The sequence below is a fragment of the Antechinus flavipes genome, chromosome 1 (genome assembly GCF_016432865.1).
Source record: "Antechinus flavipes isolate AdamAnt ecotype Samford, QLD, Australia chromosome 1, AdamAnt_v2, whole genome shotgun sequence".
NCBI classification, from domain to species: domain Eukaryota; kingdom Metazoa; phylum Chordata; class Mammalia; order Dasyuromorphia; family Dasyuridae; genus Antechinus; species Antechinus flavipes.
Window position 1 is genome coordinate 723,850,454 of NC_067398.1, and position 21,564 is coordinate 723,872,017.

The 21,564-nt window shown below is 44.0% G+C and overlaps 1 long non-coding RNA gene across 2 annotated transcripts; it reads right to left on the reverse strand.

Annotated features, from left to right (window-relative positions):
* Positions 1-399: 399 nt before the first annotated feature.
* On the reverse strand, positions 400-21,196 carry LOC127546162 (uncharacterized). 2 transcript variants are annotated; one of them, XR_007950020.1, is made up of 3 exons: positions 20,817-21,196; positions 19,180-19,229; positions 400-1,109 (listed from the first exon to the last, which is right to left on the reverse strand). It is a non-coding gene; the product is annotated as an uncharacterized LOC127546162 (long non-coding RNA). The 2 variants fall into 2 exon arrangements; XR_007950022.1 differs by lacking the exon at positions 400-1,109 and adding an exon at positions 16,836-16,964.
* Positions 21,197-21,564: the final 368 nt, after the last annotated feature.

The following is a 21,564-nucleotide window of genomic DNA, read 5'->3' on the forward strand; positions in this document are numbered from 1 at the left end:
GACAATGGTGCGAGATGAGTGACCGTTATATACTTTCTCCCTGTCTCCCGGTACATTTATTTTTAGATAATGATGGGCTCCATTCCTCTTATTCCATTTTCCACAGAGAAGTCTCAGTCTCAGAAGAATTCCGGGGACCAGACTGCCTGCGGCATCTCCAGCTGAGTCCCTGCGTCCAGGGGAAATCATAAGTGCGAAATTATATTTTGACCTCACTTTCCCTTGTTCCAAGTCAGGCTCCATCCCAGAGGTGCCTTTTGTAGGAAAATAGTTTTGTGACCTGAATTCACTCAATCACCTGTGATGAAGAAACCTCACGAAAAGTTCTATTTTATCACAAGATTTACTAAATCCTTCAGAGATGAGAATTTCCTTAAAAGTCTGTAAAATTGTGGCCTTGCTGCTCATCCAGTTCCCTGCACCAGGGTCCTTGTGAGCCAGGTCTCCTGCTCAGGGCGCAGTGTCATCCATTTGGAAGAGTCATTCTAGAAAGTCCAGTGCTCATAATTTTCCTCTGCTCGTGGGTCTCACTCTTTATGGAGGATTATAGCATCCATCAGTTAGTGATGAAAGGAACCTCTGAGGTTCCTCAGTCCAGGATTTTGATGACAGATTTCCACTCTCCAACCACTAGAACAGAGACACCTGCAGGCCCATCTTCCCCACCTGAGAAGGTAGAAATCCAGGATCTACAGATAAATCTTTGTACTCAGGGCGTTGGGAGCAATGAGTTATGAAGTTCCAGGAACATTTGGAGGAAATCTTTCCTGAAATCTCTACTTTACAGATGAGAAATGACTCCCAGGAGATTAGAATGACTCCTTTGCCTTTATACAGTTCAGAGTAGAACAATCCTGAGATTTTACCCCAAAGCTAATTCCTTTCCTACTCCCAACCACAGCCCATAGACATGTTCCAAGACGGAGTTCTTGCAGTCAGAAACCCTTTAGATCAGAGCTTATGACTCCTGCCTTCCGCCCTCCAGCCTGAGGGAGACACACCTGAGTGGCTGAGATGGGGCCACTTTGCTCCGTGATTCCAGTTCAAGAGATCAGTTCAGTCCTGGGGTAAGGGATGCTGCTGCTCCTGGCAGTGAAAACCAGTCAGAGCTGTGGAAGAAAAAGGAAGAGAGTCAAACATAAAATACTTCGCTATATATGCCTTTGCCTATTGGATCCCAGGCCATCTTCCCACCCTGATTATCTATAAGAAAATAAAGGATCCTATAGCCAGACCTGGCAGGGACCTCAGAGACCTTGTGATCTGGTTTGGTCCCTTCATTCTCTGGATCTAGGAAATGGGCCCGACAAGGTTCACTCATTGTAGTCAGGTCTAATCTTCAGTGACCCCATGTTGAGGTTTTCCTAGAGGGCTTTGCAGCTCCCCCTGCACCTCCTTTGATTGATGAAGTAACTGAAGCAAATAAGGTGAAGGACTTGCCTTGGGCCACAAAGTGATTCCAGTAAGTGCCTGAGGCCAGATTTGAACTTGCCTCCTGTCCCCTGACTGTCCCTGTGCAATCTGAGACCCTTCCCATGGAAGATCCACTTTTGGCTCTTTGGGGAACTTGCCCCTCACATGGGGAGGTCAGGGTCCTCTCAGGGGCTCATTTTTCCCACTTTGGAGCAAATCTCAGGGAAAAAAATAACATTAAACCAAAGCTTCATTGTGAAGTAGGGTCTCCCCAAAGTGCTCCCAGCAGAGGAAATTGGAGGAACATGGTGGGGGGGGGAGGGCTTCATTTAACACTCACACACACACACACACACACACACACACACACACACACAGGCACCCCCACATTGCCTGGGACATTTTGTGAATAAAGAAGCTGTGGCAGAGACCAGTGGTTTGGAAGGACTTTGTTTCCAGGTGGATTATTCCGGGATCCTGCTGGGAGCCCTTTGGGCAAGGAGACTTCAGGCAGCCCTCCCCCTCTGGCAGGGAACTCCTGGAATTGCCCAGGACTTTGTCCCCTTTCACTCTGACCCTCCTCAGGCCCCCCTTTTAGCTGGGGATGTTGGGATGAATTTCTGGGAGAGACAAGGTGGGACTGAACCTCCCGGTTCTGAGGGGACCATCGTGGCCCATCCAGAACCCTGAGGAAACCACGGCCATTCTGGCTGGAAAAGGGAGCACAGGACGCCCGGGGGGACGGGCAGCAGGGCAGCTGTTCCTTTCCTTCCCACAGAGATGGCCCAGCAGGCAAGGGCTCAGAACCAGGCATCTGGGGTGCGTCTCATCAGGGCCCATCCTCCTTCTGATGTGGGAAAGATTCCTTTCTAGATTCCCAGCCTCTCCTAGTTAATGTAAATTGCCCTTTAACTCACAAATCCTGGTCCCTTTGAATTCCAATAGAAGATCTGACCTGTTCCCAGCCCCACCCGCATATGAGCCAACTTTGGGGCTACACTGAAAAGCCCCTCGAGCTAAGTCTCCTATTATAAAAAGGCCACGCTGGGAACCCCTCTTTGCAGAGATTCCAAACATGGCAGCCATGTGAGGACCCTTTGTCCAGTGCCCTCCTTATCTCTACCTTCCCCTATACTTTAACTTTGCTTATCTAATAATAAACCTCTTTTATCAATCTAGCTCTCTGGGCCAATAAATGCTTTTATTGGGAACTCGCGCCACTACTAGACCCCCTTGCGCCAAATCTGTACCCCAAACCTGCCACTAGACCTTAACCCTAATTTCATTTACGTACCCCAAAGCTAGACCTCAACATTTGGTTCCCTGACCGGGAACACCGGAAGCTAGATGATTTGGCGATCAAACTGGACCCCAACCTTTTCGGGGCACTCAGAACCAATCTGGGTTTTGAGCTGTTCAGGCAGTATTCTTCCGGGAAGAATCTGCATTCTTTCTTTGGTCTCACTCTATCTCTAAAGGTAGTGGGGAGAAGATCTGTGTTCCGTCTCACCCTACTTCCATTTCAGGTGAAAAGGCTTCTCTAAAGTCTTTCCTGGAGCAGATGCTTTGCTTGAAGAAACTCCCTCTGACCAAATCCTTTGGAGAGAGAAAGGCCCTTCCTTTGCATCTCAATACATTTCTAGTCTTTTTTTTTTTTTTTTTTTTTCCGTCACCAGATAGTCCTGCTCTCCAGCAGGAACTGTTGAGACACAAGAGGAAGTGTCTCTTTAACACCACCCCAGACCAAAGAGTGGTCATGTGGCCGTTCTGGGGACCCCACCCCTCTCGGGGTCCCAGGCCAGCGCTCTCTTTGCTCTGTTCTGGGGAGATAGCCGGAGAAATGTAAGAGGAGCTGTGTTTGAGCCCTTCTCCCACTCCACTGTTAAATGCAATGGAGTCTCTAATGGTCAGGCTGTAGCCACGAGGAGAAAGGTCACTGAATTGGGGTGAGTTTAGAGAATGTCTCTGCCCACGGCAGCTACTCCCTGGACAGGGGTAAGCGGTCTTCCCTTCAGGTTTTGCTCTCCCAGCAAGATTTGGGGGCTTAGATGAGCTGCCCCGCCTTCAAGTTCCAGCTGGAATCACCAGAGGAGCCCTCGCCATTCGGGATGAACTGCGCTGGATAAGATGGCAGCTCTTCCTCCCACCTCTGGCCTTTCCTCCCCCTTCTTCCACGGAGTGGGGAGTGTAGAACTCGAGGCCTGGTTCGGACCTCTCCCATGTGGCTTGGCAACCTGCCGTTTAAATGCTTCTATCCTGCCCCCTTCTTGGGGTTACTGTACAGTGGGGAGATTGGGGACTCAATCTAAATCTTCTCAAATCTCCGGAAAGAGTTTCACCAACTTTTAAAACGAAACTTTGCTAGCAATTTGGACAAGTGAGCCGCGCCCCTCCCAGGCCTTTACCTGGCTCTTAAAGCTGCAGCTTCCAGCCCTCAGGAAGTGTGCTCGTCCCATACATTTTAAACGGGACTCGGTGTCCCTGATTTGGTCATCCTGTGTTAACTGTAGAAGCCTCAGAATTACGCTTTTGCATGCTCACAAGGCTGTCTACAAAGACTGGGGATTTTAAACTGCTCTCGGTTTTTTTCTTAGCCTCAGGGCACTACTTAAAACTATTTCTTAGCTGCTTGTGGAGAGATAACCTAGGTAAACCAGGCTAGGTCTGTCTGTCTCACACTTTCCTACCTAACCCTACAGATGGGAACTCTTGCTACTAATTTTCTTAGTCCTAAGACCTTTTGCTCTTAGCACACTCAGTTCTGGTTCTATTCTTTTCTGGATTGGCGTTCTATGTCCCTGCCAACAAAGGGTTTTTTCCTGGGCTCCAACCCTGCCCAGGTTACAGCTTCAAGAAAGACCTTTGAATGATGGCTGGGGAATAAAATTTCAGGTCAAGGCAAATTAAATTCTTTGGAAGATGGCTTTTTATTTCTTTTCTCCCCTCATTCCTTGACTGCAGCAAGAAATGGGTTAATGGGAGAAACTGAAGCCATTTAAGAATTCGGTGAATACTTTTAGGAAAGACCTTTCTGTCTTTCCCTTGTGCTTTTCTATGTTCTCTAGACTTGTTCCCTGTTTTCCCTCCCCCATTCTTTGAGATGCTGAGGGACTAAGATGGGATAGTTTACCTTCCTACTTAGATGGTGTGTTTTCTAGAGGTATTGGGCAATTTGTAACTGAGTTATGCCTTAAAATTTGTCATCTCTGTTGGGCAATTATAAGTTATATGAAGTTTGGTTCAGTTACTTGTGAACTTCAAGATCTGTGTAATGTTAAATTTAAAACTTTCTACTTATATAAGAAAGATAGCTGTACAAGCTGTAAACCCTTTACTGTGATTCTTGAGAACTAGATTCATCTGAAGTTCTTGATTAATGATAACTGTAAAAGATAAAATCCTTTGGGACTGCAGCTAATATTTGCTGGGAGTTTTGAGTTCAGGTGTGACTGCATAGACCAAAAGTAAGTAGCTATTTTAATTTGTGGCCACACTATGGTTGCTGCTAAGCTTTTTACTTCCTGGGGCTAGAGTTTCTTTAAGGTTTACTTCGCCCAAGTACTTGGGGCCACTCCCACCTTGCCTTTTGAGAAATCTGGGAATCTCATGGCCCTGATTAGGCTTGGGCCTAGAGCCTTTTACACTGTATGTTGATGGAAGGCAGGGCTAGGCCCCTGACTTGCTGCTCCAGGAGCCCAGGGCTATAGAAAATGCAGACTGTCTAGTGTTAAGAGAGGAGCTGTTGAAAGGAGAACACACCCACTCCTACCACATCTCTCCTTTGCTACCTTGCCCTCAATGTTGGTGGCCCTCTTAGGAGGTTTCCACTGAGGCAAACCCACCATGTCATGCTTCTATAACGGGGGCGGCTCAGATGCCCGGGCTAATTCGAGCTCGCTGGGAGACTCTTGAAGTCTTGGGGGGATTTGTCGCTCATAGGACGCTGTGAGGTCGAAATCCTGTTTTTTTTGGCAAATGGTCCTCTGGGAGGGCCCTTTGTGACACCTTCTAGGGACGTCTAGGAAGGTTACGTTATAGAATGCGAAAGTTTTCGGGTTTTGCCATGAATTAGTTTTCTTAACTCTGGACAAGGTAAGACTTTTTTTTTTCTTTCCTTATCTTGCAGTGGACACCCAAAGCCCTCGGGTCGGGCTTGGGTCGTCGTTGGGAGCTCTAAGCTCTGGCACAATTCTTTAGGAATTGCTTTGGATTGACAAAAGGTCTTCTTTTGTCGGCTCTATCTCTAAGAGATACGAGGGAGGCTGCAAGGATTTGGAAGAATAAAAGTTTTTACCTGTCCACACCCCATCCCTATGGAGATTTTAAGCTGCCTCTTAATGCAGAAACAAACACTGGGCTTGAGAAAAATGCCTCATTCTCAACTCCTGAACTCTGAATAGATTAGCTGAATTCCCAATCTCTCTGGACAAGTCCATCCTTTAAAGTGCTTTTTTTCTTTCTAATCCTGGGACTGATTAACACTTATGCCCTCAGGCAAAAGCGGTGAGCCAAAACACACCCAGCACTCTTGTCTCTTTTAAAGCTGAAAGACTCAGCCTAGTGAAACCTAGGACTCACCCACCATCTCAACTTTTTCGGGGTCCAAACCTCAATGTTTCTTCCACTCTGCTGCTAACAGCTGTTGGTTTCCCTTTAACTCTAACCTGAGATACTGAGCTCTTTTCTCAGCAACTTCTGCCTCCTGAAAAAACATTTGAAGCGGGAGCGCCGTTTAATACAAATCTTTCCCAGACTTCATGTAACTTTCAACTTCATGTAACTGGTTCAAGCTGACAAGGGTAGTAGAAATTTTGGGGGTCCAAGCCAGGAGAGAATGTGAAAACTGAAGATAGCAGCAGAGCATCTGGTTGTGTGTTGTGTGTCCCAATCAGTTCCCATGTGCAGGCTGGAGGACAGTTGAAAACCCAAAGTTTGAAGCCTAGAGAAAACATCTGGGGAGCAGATTAAAAAGGGGGTTTCCTCCAGGGTTGAGATGGTGACATTCGCGAATGGGGCCTATTGCAGGAAATGCATCAGGTCCCTTCTGTGGGCTGCCTTTAATAATGCTGATGGCCCATCTAACAATAACAAATGCCAAAGAAAAGTAGGAGAAAATGCTAGGAGCAAAAAGTTCCTAGAATTTAGCCCTTTCCCAGGATTCAAAAGAAAAAGAAGGCACTTTAAAAGCACCCTTGTAAGATGCAAAGAAGGCTCCTTTCAAGAACTCCAGAGAGTTGGTGGGGAGAGGGAGACTGAAATTCAGCTAACCTAATCAGTATTCAAATTTGGAGGTTGAGGTATTTTTCAAGCCCAGTGTGTCTGCATTAAGAGACAGCCTAAAGGTGAGTCTTTATGGTTAGGGAAACAGGTCCCAAGCCCCAAGCTTTCCCAGTTCTATAGCTCTGTCCTTCTCTAGGCATCCCTAGAGACAGAAGTGAAAAAAGAAGCAGCTTGTACACAGGAAAGTAGCCCAGAGGAGGCAAAAGAAGAAGTTAGGACAGAGGAGAAAAGAGAGGAAGCTGTTACCCAGGAAGCTAGCCAAGAAGAGACAAAAGATGAAGTTAGGACAGAGGGAAAAAAGAGGAAGTTAGGACCGAGGAAATAAAAGAGGAAGCTGGCATACAGGAAGCTAGGCCAGAGGAGAAAAAAAGAAGAAAAAAAGAAGTTAGGACAAAGGAGAAAAAAGAGGAAGGTAGAACTCAAACTAGCATTCAAAGGCGAAGTACTCCTTTCTTTACTCCACAGTAGTTGCCTCCTCCTTCGAATTCAGAACCACTGCAATGGACAGAGGCTAAAAAGGTACCCCTTCTAGTCCCCCCACCCAGGCCTTTAAGATTCTACACCAGTGCTTTGGAAGGCTGTTAAAATGCCCCAATTGAGGAATATCTTCCATATCCAAGATTAGAAATAGCCCTTAGGAAAGCAAAAGAAAGTGGAGAATACAATGGGAACCTCCTTAGAAAACTTTCCTGTTATAAAGGAACAAGATCCAATTGTTGGCCAGGTGGGAAATGGCACCAAGATGCTTCTTTTGCCCTTAGTATATTGAAAGATTAAAAATATATATATATTTTCAATAAGGAGCCACATCACCGTACATGAGCATGTTATTAGATAATTTGGTTTGTGAAATATTAACACCTATTCATCACAAAAGCAGAGCAAAAACTTTCTAGAACTGGGACAAACTTTACAATGGATGTCTGAATTTAGGGAATTATGCCAAGTCCAGCAACAAAGGAATAGGATGCCAGGTGCTCAAGTGCAAGTTACTGTTGATCAATTAGCAGGAACAGGTGATTACACTGATACTTGGAGAGAAATTCACTACTCAGTAGGTGCTTAGAAACAAACAGCAGCTGCAGCGTCAAAAGCATGGAGCAGTATCCCTGGTTGGTAAGACAAAGGGGAATAATTTACTAAAATAACTCAAGGTCCAACAGAGTAGCTTGCAGATTTTATAGGGAGATTACAAGAAGTGTAGGTGAGATGGCTGCTAATGAGTTATTAATCAGGCAAGTGGCAAAAGAGAAGGCTAATGAAGATTGTAGAAAGAGTATTTTGTCTCTGTCAAAATGCATCTCTTGATGAAATAACTAGGTGTTGTGAACAAGTAGGCAGTCATGTGTTTTATGCTAAAACTAAGGTGGAAGCTTTTCAGGATTTTGCAGTACAGGAATCAAAGGGGAACAACTCAGGAGAAAGAAAGTGTTTTCATTGTGGAAAATCAGGACATATAAAGCCTCAGTGCTGACAGAAAGGAAATAAGAAAAAGAGAATAGACCAAAATCTAAATGTCCAAAATGTGGAAAAGGGTTTCATTGGGCATCAGAACATAAATTTGGGGAGAAATCTTCATGAAATGGGTCTCGGGATTCAGTCTGCAGGGAAACCTTTCAATTCCCAAGGACAAGCTACAGTGGAATGGGGAAATAGAGATATCAAAACATTACTTCCAAAACAGAAGAAAGGGGTAGCTACAGGCACCCTAGGACCTCACTAAGTATAATTCTTTGAGGAAGACACGATTTGGGGTCAGAATGGCTCGTCACCCGGAGATTGGTTGTTATGCCCCCAGACTGGATGAGAAAGAAATAACTCCCAGACCTCTTCCATGTGATGATCACTTAGTCATGTGGAAGGAGCCAAAGACAGGGCAGTGGGAGTGCCGCCCGAAGGAACAGCTGGGGCGGAGGGTTTGCTGTATTTGCCCACATGTAGCAAGCACTCGCTGGCGGCCAAGCAGATGTCTCCGCCTTATCCCTCAGGAGAAGCCAGAAAACGAGGCGTCCGGCAAAAAGGAGACGAGGAAAGCGGTGAGAGAAGAGCAGGGCTCCCAGGTCGGGCTTCTGGCTTTTTGCGTGTGGAAAGGGGCTGCTCTGGGAGCGCAAACATCCCCTTTGCCAGTCCACCTTTCAGACCGATGCCAGTACGACCCGTCTTTGTCATTGCCTCTGCATCGGCCGGGTGACAACGGAATCCCCCAAATAAATTGGGACGAGCGGCGGCGAATTCCGGTCCTCGTGGCTGCTGGGCGAGTCGGATCCGCCCCCCGTGAGGAATGGACCGCACAGTGTCAGGGCGCACGTGCGCGGGCAGATCCATCTCCTCCTGCGGGGTTCGCTCCCCCGGTGCAGGCGCAGCCGGTAGGAGACACTTTGCATGACGTCCTTCGTTTCCGGGCCGGGATGCGTTGTTACAATGTGGCGTTCGAGGCGCCGCAGCGCTCTGGCAGGATGCTGACGGACCTGGAGGGAACGGCACAGAAGGACCGCCCACATTTGTGAGTGACAGTTTTTCTGCTTTTCCATCTCCAAACTGGACACGCTTTTTGTGCGGCAATTGAACAATATCTATGGGTACTTTCCAGCCTCGGTATTGGCACTTTGCAGCCACTAGGCGTCGCTATCGGCCTCCGAATCCCTCTATGTGACTGCGAGGTGACAGGAGAATTTTAATGGAAGCCGCTCCGCCAGAACCTCCCCCGGGCAAGTTCCTCTCCCCTGAATAACACAGACGAGCTTCCTTTTCTGTTACCACGTTGTAGCATCTGCCGAGCGGAGCCAGGAGTAAGTGCAGCCTTAGACACCACAAAGCGCGGCTCGGCGCGTGCTCCAAAAGGTATTTGTTTCTTTGTGGAGGATCAACAGAACCTGTGACTGTATATGGGGCTCGGGCCAACAACACCCGGCGGGACGGGATCACCGCGCTCAGTGCTTCCCGAGGTCTAAGCCCGGCATCAACTCTGGGCAATGTACCTCGGGTGGGATCCACCCGGGTGCGCAAATAACTTCTCTTCACAGTCCCCACAGCGCGATACCCGCCGTATAAAAAGGAGATCCTGGGGTCGTTTCTTAGGGGGGTCAGAGAAACTCCTGCGCTCCTTCTGCCTTGGGCAGGATAGAAAGATCTTGAGATCGCTATGTTAACTAATGTTAACTAACATTATAACGGCCAGTGAAGTAATTGCTAGTGAAACCGCTGCAGGTCTCCAGGACTTACGGGAATCATGGAATTCCCGGCCCGTGAGGCCATAGATAACAGAATCGCGCTGGGTTATCTGTTAGCGGCCAAAAGTGGTGTATCCGTGGTTGGGACTTCATCTTGCTGTGTATAGAAATCACAACAGGTACTTACAAATGTGCATCTTCTCCACCAGGCAGCCCAATGGATGGAAGACACAAGGCCACAATTATTTCCTGCACTGTCATTATGGGATACGTGGAAATCATTTATCCTTTCCTGCTTGTTCTTTGTACTTGTATTATTGGTTCTTATCTGCATAATTCCTACACTGCTTCATTGACCTTGGTACTGAGGTATATCTTCTCCAATTATAAGAAAACAAAGGGGCAGAGGTTCATGGCCCCGATATTAAAGGACATAAAAACTTATTAAGACCCTTTGCTGTGGAGAACTTTGCTAATCAATTCTGGCTGGGCTTCTGCATCTCCCCTGCAGGGGGCAGGTCTTCTGGGAAGTCAGGAGATGTGTCTGTCCTTGCTAATTTCTAGTACCAAGAATCTCTGGAGGAAGACAACGTTACTGAGTTCTAAGAAACGTGTTTGGAGGAGATCTGCCACACATTCTATTATTAGAGAAATTGACTCTAATTTATAAGAAATTAAGTCATCCTCCAATTGATGAAAGGACAAATGATATGAAGAGACAATTTTCAGATGAAGAAATTGAAATTATTTCTAGTCATGTGAGAAGGTGCTCCAAATCAGTACTGATCAGAGAAATGCAAATTAAGACAACTCTGACATACCACTACACACCTCTCACATTGCTAAGATGACAGGAAAAGATAATGCCGAATGTTGGAGTGGATGTGGGAAAACAGGGACACTGATACATTGTTGATGGAATTGTGAATACATCCAGCCATTCTGGAGAACAAGCTAGAACTATGCTCAAAAAGTTATCAAACTGTGCATCCCCTTTGATCCAGCAGTGTTCCTACTGGGCTTGTATCCCAAAGAGATCTTAAAGGAGGCAAAGGGACCACATGTGCAAGAATGTTTGTGGCAGCCCGTTTTGTAGTAGCCAGAAACCGGAAACTGAGTGGATGCCCATCAATTGGAGAATGGCTGAATAAATTGTGGTATATGAATGTTATGGAATATTATTGTTCAGTAAGAAATGACCAACAGGATGATTTCAGAAAGGCCTGGAGAGACTTACATGAAGTGATGCTGAGTGAAATGAGCAGGATCAGGAGATCACTATATACTTCAACAACAGTACTATAAGATGATCAGTTCTGATGGACGTGGCCAGATCCAGCAATGAGATGAACCAAATCAGCTCCAATAGAGCAGTAATGAACTGAACCAGCTACACCCATGGAAAGAACTCTGGGAGATGACTATAAACCATTACATAGAATTCCCAATCCTTCCATTTTTGTCCACCTGCATTTTTGATTTCCTTCACAGGCTAATAGTACACTATTTCAAACTCTGATTCTTTTTGTACAGGAAAATAACTGTTTGGACATGTATACTTATATTGTATTTAATTTATACTTTAACATATTTAACATGTATTGGTCACTGGGGAAGGGGGTGGGAGGAAGGACAGGAAAAATTGGAACAAAAGGTTTGGCAATTGTCAATGCTGTAACATTACCCATGCATATAACTTGTAAATGAAAAGCTATAATAATAATTAAAAAAAAGAAACAACCAGGAGTACGATTTCAGAAAGGCCTGGAGAGAGTTACATGAACTAAAGGTAAGTGAAATGAGCAGAATCAGGAGATCAGTATGCATGGCAACAAGACTATACAAAAATCGATTCTGATGGAAGTGGTTTTCTTCAACAATGAAAGGATTCAAAACAGTTCCATTTGCTCAGTGATGAAGAGAGCCATCTACACCCAGAGAGAGGATTGTGGGAACAGAGTGGAACACAACATAGCATTCTTACTATCTATTGTAATTTGTTTGAATTTTGTTTGATTCCTCAGTTTTTTTTTCCTTTCCTTCTCGATATGATTTTTCTTGTGAAGCAAGTGAAGTACAATATATTGTGCAGTAGTATAAATATGTAAAGCTATATTGGATTTAACATGTATTGGAATACTGGCAAGCTAGATGAGGGGGTGGAGGAAGGTGGGGAAAATTTGGAACAAAAGGTTTTGCAAGGGTCAATGTTGAAAATTAACATTGCATATTTTTTGTAAATAAAAAAATGAAAATTAAAAAAAAAAAAAAGAAAAGAGCTCCTATAAAGATTTTTAAACATATAATTCAATTTCCATTTTTTCCCCTTAATCCCTTTAATGTTATCCAACCTTTCCACTTTACCTGATGAGGACAGATGCCATGGGGTGTGTAAATCCCATGATATTCCTAGAGTTTGGGCCACAGATGGGAGGAGCTTAGCTGTGAAACAGGCGCCTTGGTCCAAATGTACCTGCTTCACCAGCAGATACCCTGGAGTGATATGCTCAGGGAGGACTTTTTTGACTACTGAGGCAGTTTCCCGGGCAAGGGGGAGGCCTCCACCCATGAGGCAGATGGTCCGCTACAACCCACAGGAATTTGAGACTCCCACAGATGGCAGTTCGGTAAAGTCCACCTGAATGCTTTGTAAGGGGTCGATACCAGGGGCTTTCCTTCTTTCTGGACTTTTCGTTGGGCCGCCCTATTCATCCTCTGATAACAAGACACCTGCTGGCCGGTTGCCTGCTATCATGTACAAGCCAGTGCCACAAACTTGGTCAGCACTGTGTCACATAGGCCTCTGACACCCCAGTGACTGCCCCAATGTAAATGTGGGAGCATATGTCTCATACCCGCTGTGCTCAGTACCTCTCTGCCCTCTTTATCCTCCTGAGGGCCAAAGTTTTGCATTTCTTGCTTCTCTTCTGGGGTAAGGGAAGGCAGAGGCTTTGGAGGTGGAAATGCCAGAATTATCACCAACATCTCCTCTGGACTCAAAGAGTTTTCCTTCTATTTCCGACTATAAAAGAGACCTAGAATCAGTTATCAATTGCATCCCGAATACCTCTTTTCCTGTACTCTCAGAATCTTTTAATATTCTCTTTCTACTCTTTTGTAAGATATTATCAGTAACTGTGCTATCCTCTCCTGTTTTTTTCCAAAATATTTCAATTAGAAAATATAGGAACTGGAAAAACTTTTGGCCCTGTTTCTCTAAAATATTCCCTCATTGATTTTCCCTGTCTTCCATTTCTTCCCATGGATTGTTTCTTCTTGTAAAAACCAAAAGCAGCATTTTTCTATAAACTCTTAAAAATTCCTGTAACTGTCCTCTAGTCATTTCCAATTCTCTTTCCTTTACTCGCTTCTTTAAGACTTTCTGATAACATTCTCAGTCCCTGTCACCTGATTGCTTTTGCCCCATTCTGATTCAATATGTGCACTATATAGATACCAGAGGTACAAAACTCAAATTTACTTATAACTAATACTTGTGTTAGCCTGGAGCTAAAATAATTTCCCCTCTTACCTTAATCCCTGAGCTCACCAAGAGGTCACTCTCCTCCACAATGGCATTCAGGTCCCTGTCTAGTGGCGTGCCAGTGTGGATGTTGCTCCCGCTCCCCCAAGTAGGATGAGAGTGGAAAGGAAAGTACAGGAGCCAGCCAGGTACCATCTATGCATTTCATTTATTGATCTGAGAGCCAGGGTCTATATTTTCTCTAAACTAATATTGCAATAATAATAGCATCTTCAGGTTACTTACTGCATGTTTCAAGATTACAGATATACATCCTGCCCTTCCTTGCAGCTTGATATGAACATTAAACAGTGATTAGCAGTCAGTCTGCCAAATGTAACAATCATAACTTGTAGCACTTGGTCATAACAGTCTACTTACTGTAACAGAGTCCTAAATTGTGTCCTTCATGATGGCCTTGTTCCTATTACATGCTTCAAGCCGGTTATTCCCAGAAACATCCCCCAGACATTCTATTCTAATTATTGTTCTACAACAAATGACCAGCAGGACGATTTCAGAGAGGCCTGGAGAGACTTACATGAACTGATGCTGAGGGAAAAGAGCAGAACAAGGTTATATGACGATCAATTCAGGAGGACGTGGCTCTCTTCAACAATGAGATGCTTCGGACCAGATCCAATGGTTTAGTGATAAAGAGAGCCATCTACAACCAGAGAGAGGCTTGTGGGAACTGAGTGTGCTTCACAACAGAACATTTTCACTATTTTGTTGTTCTTTGCTTGCATTTTATTTTGTCTATATTTTTCTGGTTTTATTTGATTTTTCTTGCACAGTAAGATAATTGTATAAATATGTATGAACATATTGAATTTGATCCATATTTCTACAATGTTTAACATATACTGGACTACTTGTCATCTCAGGGAGATGGTAAGGCAAGGGGGGAAATTGGAACACAAGGTTTTGCAAGGGTCAATGTTGAAGAATTGCCCATGCATATATTTTTAAAAGTAATGAGCTTTAATAAAGAAAAAAAAAAGAAAGAAAGAAAAAGAAATGCTATTCTATGCTCCCAAACCATCTTGAACCAAGAGCCGACTAAAGAATGAACTCACTTCAGGTTTCACAGCAAATGCTCCAAATTCCTTTAAAATGATGACAAATACATTTTAGGTGTTATTACTGAGAAAAAAAAAAGATGGACTGGAACATTTTTCTAACCTAAAACAACTTGCCATCAGGAAAGGGTTATTGTGAGGTAGGAGCTCAGGTGTGGTATAGATCAAGGCAGCAAAGTCGCAGCCCTGGATTGATGCCAGCAAACAAGGAGCCATAACTCTGAATCCGCTGCTGTCTTGGCAAAAACATAAGATATAATTCGTCCAATGGAAGCTAATGTCTTTATGAGAAATCCAAACACCATCAATCAAACTGTAAATAATGAAAAAGTAGAAAACAATGTGATATATCTCACTGAAAAAATAATGATCCAGCAGAGATCATTTTAAAATTATGGGACTTCCTAGACATCTTCTGGTTAGATATCATTGAGGAAAACTCTCGGTATTCTAGCAGGTAATAGAGAAACGGAATGAACACACTGATCACTGTCTGAAGAATTCAAAAAGGAAACGTCCAGAAATAGGGTTGTCAAATTCCAGAACTTTTAGGTAAACAGGAATTATTGCAAATATCTTTAAAGAAAGAATTCAAGTATAGTGAGAAGACAGGATACACAAGATTTTTGTCACTTTTTCTTTAAAGTATCAGAGTATTTGGAATATGAATTTCTATACAGCAAAGAGCTAGGATTGTAACCAGGAATCACCTGCCCAGTAAAACTGATGATAAACATTTAGGAAAAGGTGGGAGCTCAGGGAAATAGAGGAATTCCAAGTATTTGTTGTGAAAAGACCAGAGCTGAACAGAAAAACTGACTTTCAAATACAGAATTCGGGAGAAGCACAAGTAGTTAATCAGGAAATGGAAATCATAAGGAAATTAACCTGTTTTATCTGTTTAGATTCTTACATGAGAGGATGATCTTTGTATTTCACGAGAAATTTCCTGTTATTAGGGAAGTTAGGAGTATAAACAAACAGAGTGCATAGGTGTGAATTGAATATGGTTTGCAGCAATGGCACATTTCTTTTGAGGGTAAAAACTTTTTTCCTTAAATGTCCACCTGTGAAGATGAATTCTCCTTTTTCCTGTTCCCACTATATATCTGAATGGTGGGAGGCTTCTTTGCAAGTGCAATTTTTTAAAAAAGAATGTTAAGCACCTCTAATTGTGGTGTGACAAAGTTCCTCAAGCTTCCCTTCAGTGTTTCCTTTTGAGCAGGAAGCCCAAAATCTCTGACCAGGAACCCCTAAAGCAAGAGGTCCCCTCTCCTGCAAATCGTGGTAGCCAGCTGCATCCCTGCCCCACTGGCCCTGTACCCACTGCCGGCTGGTTCCTTCTTTCCAGGGCCAGGTCTTCAGGTACTCAGTGGCACCGCTGGGCCCGGCTGCCATCCCAGTCCTGACAGCTCTCAGACTTCAACTTGACAGAGAGTTTGGGAGATAAAACATTCTGTGCTTCTGCTGAGGCTCCAGCCCCTCCCAGCTAGACCAGGAGTCCCCACTTCTTCTGTGGATTTAGCCCGCACATGTTGACACTTCAGACACGTTCATGTCCAGCCCAGGGGCTTTCTTCACTTTTTTGGTTGGTCTGGAGGACCCCTGTGCTACCGCGAATCTTTGATTGAAAGGGGTCTCTTCACACATTTCTTCTCTTTGGGGGGGAGGGGGAAACGGGGAGAGCTGGAACTGGAGTCTAGGCTCCAAGCCCTCCCTATCGTCCTCCAGAGAATAAATTTCTCCAAAAGCCCGGAAAGCGACCTCGGTTTCTACGGCCTTGTCTCTGGGCGCTTGAAGAGGACTGCTCGGGGTCCGTCCTCGGAGATGTTTTGGACTTGGCATCCAAGGCTGGCTGGACTTTGCCTCTCCTTTTCCAGAGCCCTCTGCCTTTGGCGGGGGAAGAGGCTGGGGTCTCTTGTTGGCCTTGAGCATCTTTTCCTAGGGGCCAATTGAAGGAGGGCTCGTAGAGCATTTCCTGGCACGTGGTGCATTCTGTGGGAGGGGCTGGATGCACTTTCTTGCTGCGTGGATCACCAAAGGTCCTTTTGATCGCGATGACTCTGGTTTGTTCTTCCTCGGCTTCAGAAGCGTCCCCTTGGTCCCATTTGGAGGAGGATTCCGAGGTGATCTCGGAGGAGGATGTCTCGGATCTTGTGTCCCGCGTCCTCTTCAGAAGAGACCTGTGGCTTTTGTCAGCCCAGGCCTGGATGGCTTTCTCAGGTTCCCTGGGCAAACCAGGAGGGAATGGTTCCTCCAGAACCAGGGGAACTTCCAGCGAACTAGAAGGAGCCGCCAAAGTTGAACTTGGCCCCCAGGATGAGCCCGGTACCTCCTCCTCCTGCCTTGCTGAGGAGGCAGCCAGGATGCCGTTCTGGCCCTCCAGATCCAGCACTTGCTCATCACTGCTTGAGGAGCAGGGAGTAACACGGTGAGGGGGACCTGGCAAAAGGGATTTTGCCTTCTGGAAAAAGCTCTTCTCCTCCGGGACCAAGTCTCTGAATGAAGAAGGGACCATATGAACAAAGGGGAAGGAATCGGCAAGCAGATTTGGGTGGGGGAAAGATAGGAGCGGCTCACGGTTTATGATTTACCCCCAGTGATCCCTGGCCTTTGGAGGACAACCGGACCCTTGTCAGTGTGCTCTTGCATATGCTCTCCCTCGTTCACATACTTGGAGGAAGCCCAAGAGACAACTTCATTCCTTCCCATTTTTCTGGTAACCCTCTTCTTTGTACAGTTGTTTGTAGGGGCTCACCGCCTTAGACTGGGAGCTCCTCCGGACCAGAGCCCGGCTTGGGCCATTCTTTGCATCCCCCCAGTGCTTACTATGGAGCTTGGCCCACAGCAGATAATGTGGATTGACTCTGGCCTTCATTCATTCTTCCCCCTTTCTCACTTTTCTAAACTCTGCACTGTCATTTCTCACATTCTCATTCAGTTGAGTTTTACTAATTCAAATGCAAAATTACTCTAGAACTTCCAAAGTACAAAAGTGAAGATACTTTTGGCTTTTTATTGAATTTCTTGAATATTGTCCCCTAGTTACATTCACATTTTTTCCTTTTACATTTGTTTTTTTTTAATTTTTAAATTTAATTTTATTTAATAATAACTTTGTATTGACAGAATCCATGCCAGGATACATTTGTTTTTAAGATTTTTGCTTTCTAGCTTCTTTCCTGGATTCCCACCCACAATTAAGAAACCACATTTCAAACTATGCAAACTTTTCCATCAAAGTTGTGAATAAAAACATACATCTCCCACCTTAATGAAAAATAAACACCTCAAGAAAAATTAAGTGAAAAGTAGAGCAATAAAAAGAGAAATAGAGAATGCTTCTATCTGTATTCAGATATAATTATTCCTAATCTGTGAATCGATAGGATTTTTTGTTTGTCTAAGTCCTTCAGAGGAGTTGTAGATGATTGTGCTACTGGGAAAAACCAAATCATTTTCAAATGGTCACCCCAGAACATTGCTGTCACTTCATATATGGCATATTTCACCCTCTTCAAGGAAGACTTTGCAGGGTTTTTTTCCCCCCTGAAAACATTCTGCTCATCATTTCCCAGAGAACAATGATATCTCAACAGAGAAATGGCTTTCAAAAATGGTTTTTCCATTTACCGTTGATAATTGTATTTCCCCCCCATTTATTCTCTTTCTTTTCAGTCTCTTTCCTCAAAAGTGTTTCATTACTGATCAATGACTTGCCCAAAATGACCTGTTCTTTTATCATCTTCCCCTTCCCATATTCCATTCCCCTCCTATTTTCCTGCAGGCTAAGATAGAGTTCCATGTCCCTATTCAGTATTTATGGTGCCTCCTTTTGAACCAATACCACTAAGAATAAGGTTCACTCAACCAACTTCTCCTCTCCCTCTTCCAATCTATGAGAAAACTTTTTTCTAGCCTCTCTTTCTTATGGTAGATCATTTACACCATTCACTTCTCTTTTCCCCTCTTCCTGTACATTCCTATAGCAGTCCTTTCCATCATTTTTAAAAAAGATATTATCCCTTCCTATTCCATTCATACCCCTTACCCTCTGACTATGGATACTCCTTTTACCTATCAGAATATTGATCATGTCCTAAGCAGTTGAAAGCATCCTCCTATGTCGCAATGTTATCACATCAAGCTTAACCACTCCCAGGTGGATTGAACCTGCTTCAGTCTCTCACTTGAGCTCTCTTCCCAAATTCCCACATCATATCTCTTGGACATTTTGTCCCATTTGCCCAACTGCACCAGAAGCTCCAAGTGTCCAAAACAGAATCTGTTCTTTGTCCTGCACTCTCTGCCCTCTTCTGAAATTCCCTTTTCTGTCCACCAGGTGTGCCGGCTCAGTCAGCCACCACTCTTCCCTTTGCTTAGCCCACATAGGATCCATCGAGTTAGGCATCTTTGAATTCCTTACTCAACCTTTTTTCCGCAGAGGTCTTCTTTTCTTCCCTCACGGAGCTAGCAACCAGTTCACCCTGTTCCCCTGTCTCCTAAACTCTTCTGTTAACCTGATTGTTCCATTAGGATCATGCCTTGACACATTACTTTTCTATCCTCTAGATTGATCTGGCATATTCTTGTTTGTGAGCTTTTGGCCTTTCCTCTTAGAATGAATTTTGGGGTATCTCTTCCTCCTTTAATATAGTGACTGATAAAAGAACAAGTATGACTACATGTTTGTTGATTAATTGATTCTCACCGTGGGGCAATATCCGATTTTTCTTCCCCATGTTGAAGCCGAGGGAATTCCTGAGGGAAGAAAATGTCAACAAATTAACACTAAGCTTTGGTTCCAATAACTACCCCATCTTCCCAGCTAAAGGAGCAGCAAGCAGTACAAGAAAGCCCGGACAGCTCACTGGGCACAGCCCAGCTATTGCCTTTCATCATCCTATGTGTTTTTACAGTAGAGCCAGCCTCAACACAATTGATAAAAATCCTTTTTTTTTTTCATTTTATCCAGTTTGATCCATTCCTAAAGGTCCCTTTCCCTGTTTCCCCCTTTCTCCATCCCTTCTTTCCTCTCTCCTCATTATTCAAAGTAATCCAAAGGCAGTAACTGAGAAACTCCCTTCTATGTCAATAGAAAAACAAGAGGATGGAACCTTGTAGGCAAAGTGTCTGTCAGTAGAAAGCAGAACCTGTAAAGTTCATTGGTTTGCTGTGGCGGGTAACTTCTATCAGACTACCCAAAGCACAAAATTTCTGAGAATCATTCCAATTTTCTTTGATTTCACAACATCCTATGGACCTGTCAGGCTTACTGTCCATGGGCTCCCATCCCTGCTGCTGCTTTCCCCAAAGAGTTCTCTCCTATTTGTATTCTCAGATCCACAAGACCTAAGGCCAAAGTCCTAACTACAATGTGGGCCTATCCTGGACTAACCTTTCTTAACCCTTTCAGTGTTTTGAAGCACACAACCTCTCTAAGAAGAAATGACAGATTGGCTCCCCAACTACAGGAGAAAGGGATTTTTTACACCTACACTGGATATTTACAGGTACAATAAATAAACTTGTCCACCTCCTCTAATCAAAAGAAAATGGAAAACATAATACATTTTGAGATTGCAAAGAATTTGTTTATGAATTTGAAATATGGTTTGGAGAAAGATGGAATAGTTGTCAGAATATCAATTGTCAGAACAAGGTGAAGAACTCCTCTCCTTTCCACTCAAGGGGATGCACACGGTTCAGCTTGATTCCCCAATGGATGGAATTGTTTGAATGCTCTAACAATGAGGATTTGGAGGCAGTCTTGAGGTCATCTCAAGGAGAAAAAGAAAGAGAAGAAGCACCTCTCTTCCATTCTTTCCACTGTCCTCAACAGCCTTTCCCAATATACCATCTCGTTGGATCCTTACAACCACCCAGTGAGGAAATGGAGGCAAGCAGGTGAAATGGTTTGCCTCAGCAACACTCAACTCTGTGTGAGGTTGAATTGGAAACACAGGGCCTCCTAAGCCCCAGGCCCATGTCTTTGTTCTACATAAGAACAGAGAAGCTTCTTCAGGATAACAACAAAAGCTATTTTCTTTGGAAGTGAGTCTCTGATGCTTTGAGTTACCGCAACAGAGTCTACAGAAGAAGGTTCTCTCTTATGATCTCAGGTGTATCCTAGTTGCTCCCCCCATTGAGTACAGAGGAACAACCATGTTGTCCATCTCCTATTGCTGGTACAAGGTATGTCTCTCAGATCTCTAGAAACCACGACTTCCCACAAAATTACACACCTCCCCCCCCCAAAAAAAATACAAACTACCTCATTCTTCCTTCTATACATATTTGGCTAACCCCATCCCCAGGATAGTCTATATCGTTCGTAAATCCTCCTACCTCTGAGAGCTTCTCGAAGATGCAAAAAACAAGGCAATCCCTTAGTGGGTGAAGAATCAGGATATGGAACGAACAGACACACACAAACAAAAACACACACACAAACACACACACAGTCTCTCTCTTTCTCTCACTCTCCCTCCTTGTATTCTCTGTCTCACTCTGTCTCTATCACACTCTCTTCTATTTCTACTTTTTCTATTTCTATCTTTTCTCTCAATGTCTATCTACTATCTTCTCTATCTCTATAACTAGTATCTCTAATTTCTCTTTCTCTAAATCTGTCTCTATTTATCGCTATCTTCTCTATATATCTATCTATCTTCTCTATCTCTAGCTCTATCTACTTTATATCTATCTCTATCTATTCTATATCTAACTCTATCTTCTATCTCTATCTATTCTATATTTATCTCTATCTTCTCTATATCTATCTCTATTTCTCTATCTCTATCTCTATCTTCTCTATCTCTATCTACTCTATATCTATCTCTATCTTTGCTATATCTATCTCTATTTCTCTATCTCTATCTTCTCTATCTCTATCTCTATCTTCTCTATATCTATCTCTATCTTGTCTATTATCTATCTCTATCTTCTCTATCTCTATCTCTGTCTACTCTATATCTATCTCTATCTTCTCTATCTCTATCTACTCTATCTCTATCTCTATCTACTCTATATCTATCTCTATCTTCTCTCTATCACCCTTCTCCCTGTCCCAACCCTCTCCTTTCTTTCTCCCACA